At 37.0% G+C, this 12,762-nt stretch overlaps 1 protein-coding gene across 2 annotated transcripts in view; it reads left to right on the top strand.

Annotated features, from left to right (window-relative positions):
- Window positions 1–5,834: 5,834 nt before the first annotated feature.
- PAM (peptidylglycine alpha-amidating monooxygenase) overlaps window positions 5,835–12,762 on the top strand; it is a 135,461-nt gene continuing 128,533 nt past the window's right edge. Inside the window, exon 1 of one of the 2 annotated variants that reach the window (XM_026865663.1) lies at window positions 5,835–5,919. The gene's annotated coding sequence lies outside the window, so the exon portion shown is untranslated. Of the gene's footprint in view, window positions 5,920–10,057; window positions 10,170–12,762 lie in introns of those variants that run through there. The other variant, XM_026865664.1, reaches the window with a different exon arrangement.

The raw sequence follows: 12,762 nt of genomic DNA, 5'->3' as shown, positions 1-12,762 counted from the left end.
AGTTGGACAGAACAAGAGTAACATTTTTAGGTGAGGGAAAGTTGGGATTTACTTTGGATTTATTGTCTGAAATGCAGAAAAGTAAAATGAAATGGAGAGAGCAGTCTTGGCAAGTGCCTCATTTTTTGTGCTCGGAGTGATGTGAACTGCTCCACCATTACAAATATAAGTAAGTGTTATTGTGTGCACTGGTGTTCCTTTTATAGAAATGTATCAGAGTTATAGGAAGTTTTGTTTTCTACAAAAAACTTCTTGTATGTTTCAAGGATCCATGTTTACAAGCATTAATAGCATAGTTATGGTACAGTGTTATCTGTAGACTTTAATCTTCAGAGCTATACTTGAACTGTGGGAAAGATGTACAGGGCATCTTCTTACATTTTTTCAGATGTGAACATATCAATGCAAGTGCCTAGGTACATGCTGTTTGTAAATATATTACACCATAACCATTTTAGAAGTGATAGTATAGTCCTATCTTCAGTTTGGATTTTTGAAGTTAATCCCTGTGTATTACTATGTAAAGCAAATTTGCCCAGGCAGGAGGTGTTCTGTTCAGAACTCTAATTAAAGGGATGCAGAGACTTAGAAAAATGGGCTTGTGTTTCAAATGCTTATGGGGAAAAGACTTGTGTTAGCTGGAGATGGACAGAATCACCTTGAGAACAGAGTTTTGCTGCTACTTTCGCCTTCCACCCTTCCTTAAAGAGTGTTCTTGAAGAGATTGGTGGTGGTGGTCATTCCAGAAGTGTGTGCACATGTTGGATCCCTCCCCCAGCATTACAACATTGGAAAATGTGTTTGTCATGAAGTTATGTGCAGGAAAAAGCAACATCTGAGAAAAATAAAATTATGTTAGCATTCTTAATGCTGCTTCTGTGAAAGCCTTCTAGGGCTACCCAGTCCATAATATATAACACACACAATGGGATTGGTGCCAGATAAGAGCAAGATTTGCATAGGTTTGGTAGTAGAACCACATGAAGCAATTAAAATGCTTTTCTTGGCCTTTAACATCTGTATATCATTTATTTGTGTATGCTTCATGATATGACTGAGTTCAGGAATTGATGCTGTGAAGAGTTGTTGCTTCAGACTACTTTCCCTCTTTTTTTACCACTGGTGCTCGTGGTGATAATAATTGTAGCTTTGTTTTGTCAACGTAACACTGTAGAAAATTAGAGAAACCCTTCCACTGGAGATGTACATATATTAAATAAACACAATGATTTGCTAATTCAAAATGTTTTCTAATTGAATATATTATTCATAAGCATTTACATTCCATCATACTACTAGTGTATTTTTTCTGTGTCATACTAATTGATAGATAATTTCCTGCTTTGACAAATGTTAATCTGATTATTTTCAGCAATATTCTAACATGGTAAATGTTCATCACTTTATAAGCTGGTACCTCTTAGAGCTTGTCCTGTGCCTACCTGTTTAACAGTTACTAGCTGAAATGGCTTATGCCCAGATATCAGTATGGATGGATGTACTGGGTCTGGCTGAGCCAGAATGGGTTTTCCCCTGTAGCAACCCTCATGGTGCTGTGTTTTATGCTGGGAGCTGGCAGGGTGTTGTGGCTACTGCTGAGCAGTGCTTACACAGCACCAAGGCTCTTTCTGACATTTCCCCCCGCTGCAGTGGGATGGAGTGGGCAAGATCTTGGGAGGGGATACAGCCAGGACAGCTGACCTGAACCGACCAAAGGGATATTCCAGACTGTATGACGTCTGCTCAGTATAAAGCTGGGAGAAAGGAGGAAGGGGGTGAGGTCCCTTGGTCCTCTGAGACAACCACTACACGTATTGGAGCCATGCTTCTTGGGAAGACCCAACATTGCCTGTTAATGGGAAGTAGAGAATAAATCTGTTTTCTTTTTTTTTTTTCTTCCACGAATGGACCTTTGCTTTGCTTTGCTTATATTCAAACTGCTTTTGTTTTACCCACAAGGGTTGGGGTTTTTTTACCTATCTTATTTTCTTTCCCCCTCTTTGCCCTGTTGAGAAAAAAGGGGGAAGAGGGGGGAAGTGATAGAGTGACTTGGTCGGTACCAGGCATTTAGCCAAGGTCAAACCACCAGAATGGGGAACAAAAGTTGTTGAAAATGTTCCGGGAAACATTAGCAAATTTTGTGATGTGTATTCTTGATCTCTTGCAGAAATTGTGGGTGAGGGAAGAGATCTGTGAAAGAGATGGGAGTAATTAGTTTACAGTGTCTCTTAATAAGAACAAGACTTCAGAATATGCTGTCATTGCTTGATCTACTCTTATTCTTTCTACTGCTGTAGAAGTGAGATTCTTGGATGATTATGGAGTTTTGGTCTAATAGCCTTTGAAGCTTATGCATGCAAGGAAACCGTTATATGTGTCTGCAAAAATGAAGTCAAGATTTTTCTACATACCAATCTTATATTTTTTAGTGCTTCACTTTTTGGCCTTAAGAAAGAATTTTTGTCCTGGGCTTGCATCATTATTTTCAATCAAATTCTAACCTAAGCTGATATCTTAACCTCATGCCTGTCTACAGTCACATAAAAATAGCATGACTCCTTGTTTGGATTTTTCTCTGGTTGTTCTTTTTTTTTTTTTTTTTTTAAACTGTCATTTGGCATTTTTTCTTCTTTTTCCTTTTTTATTGGTACTTGTATCTGACCTAAATCGGTTGGGTTTTTGTGAGGATTCCAAAAGGGATGTAGTATATACAAACCTTCTTGACAGATAATATCAACTTTCATACCAAATTAAGTTACTGTTCCAGGAATAAACAAGTTAGCCTTTATTTTTACTTAGTTTTTAAAGTGGTCAATGAGTTAGCTTGAGATGGAAAAGGAAGTTGTAGAATTTGCCCAGAGAAATCCTTTCACATGAAATTCTAGTTGAAAAAAACCTGAGACAGTCACTTACCTACTAAATCAAAACCTCTGAGGTGATGGATTTATTGGATTTATTTATTATTACATCCTCTGAGGAGATAGATGTAATTTATTAGACGTGCCGCATACTGTCTGTTCCTTCTCTTTCCAAAACAGAAAGGACATTGTGGGAAAGGTGTTTTGGATACATGCGACTTTAAAAGCTCTGTGTGTCATCTAGCAATTTAAGATTATATAAATTCTAATTTTCATCCTTTGTAACTATCTTTTCAGCAAGGGGTTAGTGCTTCAATTCTAGAACAAGCTTTTACATTTGGCTTCAGGCTGATCTGTTTAGGTGGGGGATTTGTTTGTTTGTTTGTTTTTTTGTTTTATTTTTTTGTAATTATTCACTTGAGAATGAATTTGAGATTGTAAATACCTTTGCATCTTTCACACCCTGGCTTTAAAAGTTTCACTGTTCATATTGTTTTAGCCCTTTTGACTTTTGGGCTTCCTAACAAGATCTAACTAGCTTGTTATATCAATTGCTGAAGGTGGTGTTGGAAGGAATAGGGTAGGTACAGTTTTCTGCTTTTGTTGAGCTACTGTTTGGAGCTGCTATTTGTCTCTGTATGTATCCACATAGATGAGTGCTGTTAGTGACCTTTAGGACCTAATACCTGTCTCAGCAGAGAATCAACAAGAAAATGCTAGTTACGGCTTTCTACATTGCTGCAGTTAGAGGGAACTTATTTGATTTGTGCATATAACTTCATGATAAAAAAATTTCTCCCAGCTGTTCTCTACTTATGTTGTCTAATTTTTCCCTGAAGTGTGAATAGCATTATTATAAAAACCCAACCAAGTTGCAAAATTTAGTCTGCGAGAGTTGTCACGTTCAGTGACAACTAACTGTGGAAGTGGTTGTCTCAGTAGGGTTCTTAATCTACCATCTCATGATCAGAGTTTTCAACCTAACTGTAAAGAACAGCTTTGTTGCAAGGGTTTGATTGAAGTTAGAATTGAAACAATCACATTCATTAAACAAGCTGATTACAACACACTTCTAGATATTCCAAAGCAGGGAAGTCCTCACTCCCAGTGTGTGGAGAATTTCTGTGTGTTGGTAGGAAGCCAACATCAGCCTCCTGCGTAGGAGGCAATGTTGATTTTCCTTAGAAAGAAACAGGTATTTTTGCATTGGCAGGCTGCTGTCAAAACAGAACTGTCCATATTTTAAGCAATCCCTTGTGCTCCATACTGAGTGACAGTGGTTCACAAGGTGGTCGGTTTGCTGGCTATAGAGTTAAGCATGCTATGTTACATTCTTTTCACACAAATACAGAGTATGAACTGACTGTCTCACCTATGATGTTAAAGAACTAGATGTTAATGAGTCATCCTATGAACTGGATTTTTTTTTTCTTTGGAATGGCTTTTCTGATTAAGTTTTTAGGCTTCTAAGTATCACAGAAGTTAATGAAAGCACTGTAGCATTACTCTTGCAAAATTTGACATATTGATATATTGACAACCACCTTTGGTTTTTGGTTGGTTTTGACGTTTTATTGGTTTGTGGTTTGGGGTTTTTTTGTTTGGTTTGGTGGTGGGTTTGGTTTTTTTTTTAGACCTCTATCAATTGTGGGGAGGATAAGGTCAGGATTAGATTGGAATAGAAACTGTCAAAGATTACCCAATAATCCTATCTTTAAGGGAAAAAATAAAATTTCTTACAAGATACTAGTTTGCTGGTTTGAGCCAAACTCAGTAGATAAAATGATTGATTGTCTTCTCTGTGGAAACAGTACACTTCTGAAAGAAGAACTGTTAACTGATCATACTGCTCAGACAGAACATTACCTATGGAAATGACCACTAAGGGGGAACATGAGTGCCTAGAGAATTCAAAACTGGAGTATCTGCATCATTGTTCTTTATTTTGTATCATATTTGCGTTAAAGTAGTGAAATTGATTTCACAATAAACCTCTCAGTAAAACCAGACCTGTAGACAGCAGTTTCCTCCCCACATGGCTTTAAGAATTAAGCTCCCAGACTTTCTGGAACTAAAAACTAAAGCCAGTGTGACTTGGAGATTTCATTTGTCCTTTTCCCCTTTCATCCCCTACACTTCCATTTTGATTTTGTGTAATTCTGACCAGATCATTAGTCATGTGGTTATTCTTTAGTTTGGAAAAAAACAAATAGAACCCAAATGGGCTATTTGTATGCAAAGTGGAGAGAATACTGCAGTTTTTCTGGTAAGCTTAGCCAAAATATCTTATTCAGCTATCTGTTGGCCTTATCATGTTACCACTGGTAATACTTACTTGAACTTTGTCCTGTGTAAGTTGTCAGATAGTCATTGAAGTTGAGACAGATGTGATACTAGGATAAATACCTCATTTTACAGCATGTTTATATTGTACATCAGTTTATATTGTACCTGAGCCTTAGTATTAGGACTTTAGATTCTGTTGTGATCATTCTTTGACGCTCTGGTACAGAATAATACTATATTTAAAACCGTGCTGTGGCTTGAAGAAGAGAACATCTCAATGTGGTGGTATCAACATGTGCAAATAGAGAAAATGAAATATAGATGCTTATAAAATGCTACCTAACAGTATCTTCTTGACCTATGACTCCTGACAGATTTTGCAGATGTCAGAAGATTTCAATAATGGATTCAGGCTGTGGCACTTATAATTTAAAAAGTCACATCACAATTAATAGATTCAGGATTCAATGTCTTTTTTCTGCAGTGTCACACTCGTTGCCTCTCTGACAACCTTCATTTTCTTGTGAGCAAATGGAAGCCCAGTAGCATGAGCCTCAGGAAGTCGTTAAAGCAATTAAAGGCTTCTCTCTCTCAGCACATTGCATGGTTACCATAGTATCCTCTGCCTCCAAGTCTTTACTGATGATGTCAGTATGCATACAGGGGCTATTCACAGCATCTACATGAAGATGATTCAGCCCTTACTAAAGATCATAAGCATCTCTCCATACGTTCTATTGTCTAGTGTCGCTTTAGGAATTGACAAGGCTGGAAGGTAAGTGGCTTTTGCTTCATATTTAATACTCTTTATGTATCCTTACACTGTGATGTGTCAGGGTTGCTTTTTTAATCCTCTGCTGCATTGTTCACTAAACACATGAAGTGTGCTTTAGCTGAAGCAGTTGCATAGCTTGTGTAATTTAAATTTGGCAAAGTCTAGCTAATCATTAATAATATGAAAAAAAAGACCAACTAAAAATTTCTCAAGTTAAAAATTGGTTTATTAAGTAATTGGTATTTTTTTTACCAATTAAAATTTCCAGGGCTTTTTTAGTCATATGACGAGAACACAAATTATGTAATGGGAGCGTTATCGAAGAGAAAAATTTTCAAGCTTTTTTTATTAAAACAACAAAAGCAACCCTCCAACTCACCTTTTTTCTTGTCTTCTTTATCTGGTGAGTAGAACAGTGGATGAACATACTCTCTCATGCAACTATTCTGCATGCACTTTTGTTTGTATAATGGAATGTGAATTCTTACTGAAATCTACTGTTACTGTTTAGGAAAGCAGAGGTTCTGTTCTTTACCTGAAACAGTGGAAAAACATAATGAAACACTGAAGGAACTGATTTTATGAGAAAGTTGGAGGACCCCTGCATGTTTTGCCCTTGCAAGCCAAGTTTAATTGTAAGCCTGAGATGCTGAGCTCATAACTGTTTGGTTTCACAGTTGGAATTTTTATCCTTTTCCTAGTCCACTTTCTGCATTGTTTTAGATTACTGTAATTGTAGATTGCCATGCCCAGTATGTAAAGTGTCTGATCATGTCTTTTAACAAAAAAACCCAGAAACCACCACAAAACAAAACAAAAAACCCCAGTGCTGGCAGGAGCTAAGCTGCAGAATTATAAAAAATGTCCTCTTAAATTGTCTTTAAATGCCTTGTGACTTCATTTTTGGTTTACTATGTTTCAGTTTCTCTGCTCTGAAAACTGCATGGTTTTACTTACAGAACAATCTGTGTATTTAATACTTACATATAGAAAAATTTTGGGGTGCAAGTGGGGAATGGAGAAGAACTATTAGTGTAAATGGAAACAAATTTCATTCACTTTGGCCACAACAACCCCCAGCAGCGCTACAGGCTTGGGGAGGAGTGGCTGGAGAGCTGCCAGTCAGAGAGGGACCTGGGGGTGTTGATTGACAGCCAGCTGAACAGGAGCCAGCAGTGTGCCCAGGTGGCCAAGAAGGCCAATGGCATCCTGGCTTGTGTCAGCAATAGCGTGGCCAGCAGAGACAGGGAAGGGATCTGACCCCTGGACTCGGCACTGGTGAGGTCGCACCTCAATTCCTGTGTTCAGTTTTTTGCCCCTCACTACAAAAAGGACATTGAATGACTCAAGCGTGTCCAGAGAAGGGCAATGAAGCTGGTGCATGGTCTGGAGCACATGTCGTAGGAGAAGCAGCTGAGGGAACTGGGGGTGTTTAGTCTGGAGAAGAGGAGGCTGAGGGGAGACCTCATCGCCCTCTACAGTTGCCTGAAAGGAAGCTGCAGAGAGCTGGGGATGAGTCTCTTTAACCAAGTAAGAAGCGATAGGACAAGAGGTGAAATGACCTCAAGTTGTGCCAGGGAAGGTTTAGACTGGATATTAGGAAGCATTTCTTTCCAGAAGAGGTTGTTAGGCGTTGGAATGGGCTGCCTGGGGAGGTGGTGGAGTCCCCATCCCTGGAGGTGTTTAACAGTTGGGTTGACATAATGCTTAGGGATATGGTGTAGTTGGGAACAGTCAGTGTTAGGTTAATGGTTGGACTGGATGATCCTCAAGGTCTTTTCTAACCTAGACGATTCTGTGAAATGTATAACAAAAGAGTTTGGTGTTGCAGGACATTGTACACTAAGTATGTTTTGTACAAACCCACCAATTTACCCCTTTTCCCTGTCCACCCAATTATTAAATTTACGGTATGCAAATATTTCTTTCCATCTACCTGCTTTATGTTTTCTGATTATGATGTCCATTGTTTTATTTATACACTAAGTCCTTTTGGGAATCGTGCGGTCTGTTGACATTTCTTAAGTGATATGTTTAATATGCACTGACTAATAAGACACTTATCCAGTCTAATTCTACACACAAGTTGAGATGTAAAACTACTATTAATCACAATAGATACGGTGCATTAGAAGAATGGGGGAGACAGTCTAGTAACAATATTTTTGAGGTTTTGAATATTTTTAAGTCCATGTAGAGTGAGGATTTTTTGCTTTCTGGTACAAAGGTATATGTGCTGCTTTTTTTTTTTTTTTTTTTTTTTCCACTTGACTGTCTAGCTATTAGTTTGGATATTAATATAGAAGAGGAGAAGAATACTTTAGGTGAACTGAAGAAGCCAACTCCCCTTCTAGTACTTACATCTATTAACTATTATACTTGACATTTAAAAAAAAAAGATCTGCTTGTGTACTAAATGCAGTCTTGTATTGGTCACAGTATACTCCTTTATTTTATGGCTTTAGGTGTTGTGCATCTTTTCTGTTTTAATCTGGAAGGTTACCTAGCAAGTAAGGACCACAAGATGCATAAAACATTAAGGAACAGGATATTTAATATTAACTATATTTAAGTATTACAATTTGAATTATTTTAAAGATGCTTTTGTAGATTTTGGGGTAAAAAACAGCAACCCTCAGGGTTCTGTAGTTAAAGCTTTGAAACTGCTTTGGTTAACTGTCGAAAGTTTTATATAATTGTGCAGAAGAAATTAAGACTAAAAATCCACCCACAATTTCCCCTCCTGAAATCTGTGCAAAAAGAGCTGATTCTGAGGATTTTGCCATTTTTCTATTGAATTTCATTTGAGCATTTCCATATTATGTGACTAAGGAAACATATTTCAAGCTGCATATATATGTTGGTTGTCTTATGTAGCTTCTCATGAAGTTGAGAAGATTGATGGTGGTCCTAAATACAAATAAGATCATGGTCCCAAATATTAGGAATGCTATTTAGAAGACAAATATTTCAGTTAGGAAAAAATATGCATATGTGGAGTACATGTAAGTGGAGCAGATTGTGTATACAGATGTACAGTTTTCATGTATTTGTGAATTGTTTTTATTAATTTTCTGTGTACTTTTGGTGTATTTTTTCAATGACCAAAGTGAACCTATACATATAGAAGTGATTAGCAAGTTACCATATATATGAAAAACCAAACCAAATGTTAAAAAAAAGAAAGTCTTATTCTTCAAAATAAAATAATATTCTAAATTTATCATAAATCAGTGTAATTGTCACTTTCAATGTAAAAAATAATGTATTATTATAGAAAACGTAAGCTATTTCTCTTTCTTAAATGAGCATTTTAAATGTATAAAAGGAAATAAAGATTTTACATAAAAACATAAATACTTAATCTTTGCCAGTACAGTTACTCAGTAACATTAAATGCCAGCTATATTTAAATGTAATGGACCCAGTTCCAACCACAAGTCAGTTGATATAACACTAATTCTATCAAATCTAACTATAATTCTATCAAGTCTAGGTATTAATAATTGCTGTTGTAGCATATTTTAACCCCTGAAATGCAGTTAGCAGTTTCAAGTCTTATTTTTTCATAGTTTATGCTAGCAGCAATGACATCTTTAGGATTGCGTTTCTTGGCCCAAAAGACACCATTGTATTAATTACCTTTTTTTTTTTTTTTTTAAACATGTGAATTTTATGTTAACTACTGTCCCAATTAAAACCAGCATACTGCAAATCATCTTGAAGTTGTTAGAATGATGGCTGTTGATTTTTACTTCCTAAATTTGCTTTTAAACTGCTTTGATTGTGTTATTTTGTGGATGCAAACAATATTACACAGCTATCACTGAAGGGAAACAAAGGTAGTTTTTTATTTTAAAAATGTCATGTTGGCCATTGGAGAGATTTTGTTGAAGAATGCTATTGTAAAGGCTAATGATGTGACTGCAGATCACATTGACAGTTTGCTGATGATTTGCGTACATAGAGATTGAAGTTTCAGTTCTAGTTCACTTTAGTTTTGCATTATTATATCCTGAGAAGTTCTTTAAGTGACTTAAAAAAGCAAGGAGATGTAAGCTGTTTATCTAGTGGCAGACAACTAACAGCTCCTGTATGGGAGGGAGACTGATTTTTTCTTTTTTTTTTTTATCTTAAGGAGTTCTTCCTGCTTTGTATCCTGGCATAAGAAGATGAGTGATATTCTGTACCCATTTTTTTGGGGAGCAGATTTAAGAAATTTTTTTACTTTAGCACATTAGATACATCCAGTAAATAACAGATGTAGCAAAGGAAAAGTGATTGTTCAAGGCACAACTCTAATGGCATTTCTGTTTAATGATGTAGTTTGGGGTTGGGGACTTCTTTTTCTTTACTTATAGGGTTTTATTTCCCCACCAGGGCTTTTGCTTCTATGTTCAGATTTCACAATGAAACAATTCGTTGCAGAAAGAGTACTTTTGTTTGTTCATCCACTATAATCCTATTAGGTCATTTATAGGGGTGCATGTTTGGGTGTAGTCCGTATTGTAATACTGGTAGAGATATTTGAGTTGTTCTGTTGCAGTGGTGTCATGTTTTCTCCATTTTGAGCAGAAAAGAAGGTATTATCGGAGGACTGAGGAAAAGGATAAAGACCGCTTTAAAAAAAGAAATAGTTTTTTTTCAAGTCTGTAATACTGGCCTGTAATACTGCCTTTCTCAGTCTGCTCAATCTGTCCAAATTTTCCCCCAATGCAGAATTTTAAGCTATTTTCATATTGTTATATCTTTAAAGCATGGAGCTGCTGCCTTTTTTCCGTTTAAGTTAATTATGGAGAAAATGTGTAGTCTTTCAGAATCAATCAGTGATGTTTACTCAGTTGTGTTCTGCCTCTTATGACATTATTTGTACATCTGTATGTGGAATGGGGAGATGAAAGCCATGCAGCTTGCATTTTAGTCAATAGGAGAAAAATTGTTGATTTGCTGACAGGATAAATGTAATATTTTTAGTCTGATAAAAATTGTCATGGTTTGAGCCCAGAGGACAACTAGGTATGATGCAGCCACTCACTCACCCCTTCTGCCTCAGGAATGGGAAGGAGGAAAGAAAGCAAAAGGCTTAGGGATCGAGATAAGGACAGAGAGACATCATTCACTCATTATGGTCATGAGCAAAAGACAGACTTGTTAGGGGAAGAACATCAGTTTAATTCGAACACCACTACCAGTTAACGAACAGAGTAGGACAGTGAGAAGTATAACCACATTTTAAAAACACCTTCCCCCCATCCTGATTTCTCTACCTCCTCTCCCTGCAGCAGGACAGAGGAGTCAGGGGATGGAGGTGCAGTCAGTTTGTCACATGTTGTTTCTACCTCTCCTTCTTCCTCAGGGGGAGGACTGCTCACACTTTTCCCCTGCTCCAGTGTAAGGTCTCTCTCATGGGAGACAGGCCTCCACAGGCTTTGTCCCACAGTGCTGCAACTCTTCCCAAGCTGCTCCAGCATGGCCTCAGTGTTTGCAGAGGTGTCCTCCTCGTAACTTCTCTTCAAAACTCCCCAACTCCTCCTCCCAGATTCCCCTTTAAATACATTATCACAGAGGTGCAGCCACCATTGTTAATTGGCTCAGGCCTTGGCCAGAGATGGGTCTGACTTGGAGCTGGGGGAGCTCTGAGAAGCTTCTCACAGGGAGCCACCACTGTGGCCCCCTTCCCCACTGCCAAAACCCTCTCTACACACAAACCTAACACATTCTCCCCCTTGTATCTTTGAATCACATATTTAAGAATTATAATTAAAATTCACATTCATTATACAAGACAGTATTCACACATTTCACACATCAGCACAAAAACAACAAAGAAAAAACCCAACCTTCCCCATGTAAAAATAAAAATAACATAATCACAGTACTGAAATACAATCCACCCCTTGTCCCCCCACCACAATTACAACAGAAATTCTCCTGATTATTCTGGTAACTAACAGGGTTCCCCTAACAGGGTTCACACACACAAACCCAACAGAAAAATAAATAAAATTACTTAGAGATAAGCAGTCACATAATTCTATAAGATTGTATTATTTAATCAAGAGGGCTTCAAATGTAAAAAAAAATCCATATGCAACAGTTTTGTGTCTGTCTTTTTTTCTATTATTCCAAAAATCTTTCTGCTGTGCACCTGAGATGTAGAACTACCCCTCTGTAGCTGTATGAAAATGAAGAACAATCTGCATAAAGTTCTTTTAACTGGCTTTCTTTTAAATGTCTTCCTTTTATCTGGAACCATGTGTATACTTTTGTCTAAATGTAAATGTAGTAATAAAATAGTCAGAACTGGTAGTTAGAACTGGTATTCTCCTGCACTAATTACTAAAGTTCTGCTGTTTTTCATAAATAGTTCCAGTCCATATTGACTGGTAACCTGTTTTCATTCCACTAGTGATTGATTCCCAAAATCCTATTTTTTTTGTCTGAAAAATACTGCTTTTTGGTGTTTGGAATATTGTGATATCCTGTCAGTATGATTATTTTGCAATGGCAGGTGACTTAGGTGTTTGTTCCTTAGGAGGAAAAGACTATAGAGACAAATATACAACAAAAATAATAGTGTACCAAGAAAAACATTTTAATGTTCTATAGAGCTTTTGTTATCATGAACTGGCTGGTTTGTGTCTGCCTTGTTTATCTACAACACCTAATTCTGGAGAATTTTTTAAAAAACAAAAGAATCCATTGACAATATTTAGCTTGTTCTGCATGAGAGGGGATTTGGACTTCACTGATTTTGGGTGGGGTTGTTTTGGGTTTTTTTTTTGTGGTTTTTTTTTTTTTTTTTTGTTTCGGGTTTTTTTTGTTTTTTTTTTTTTTTGTCAT

Source organism: Athene cunicularia (genome assembly GCF_003259725.1).
Source record: "Athene cunicularia isolate RWA chromosome Z unlocalized genomic scaffold, athCun1 chrZ_part1, whole genome shotgun sequence".
NCBI classification, from domain to species: domain Eukaryota; kingdom Metazoa; phylum Chordata; class Aves; order Strigiformes; family Strigidae; genus Athene; species Athene cunicularia.
The sequence above is the reverse complement of the archived record's forward strand: the minus strand, read 5'-3'. Positions and strand labels throughout refer to the sequence as shown.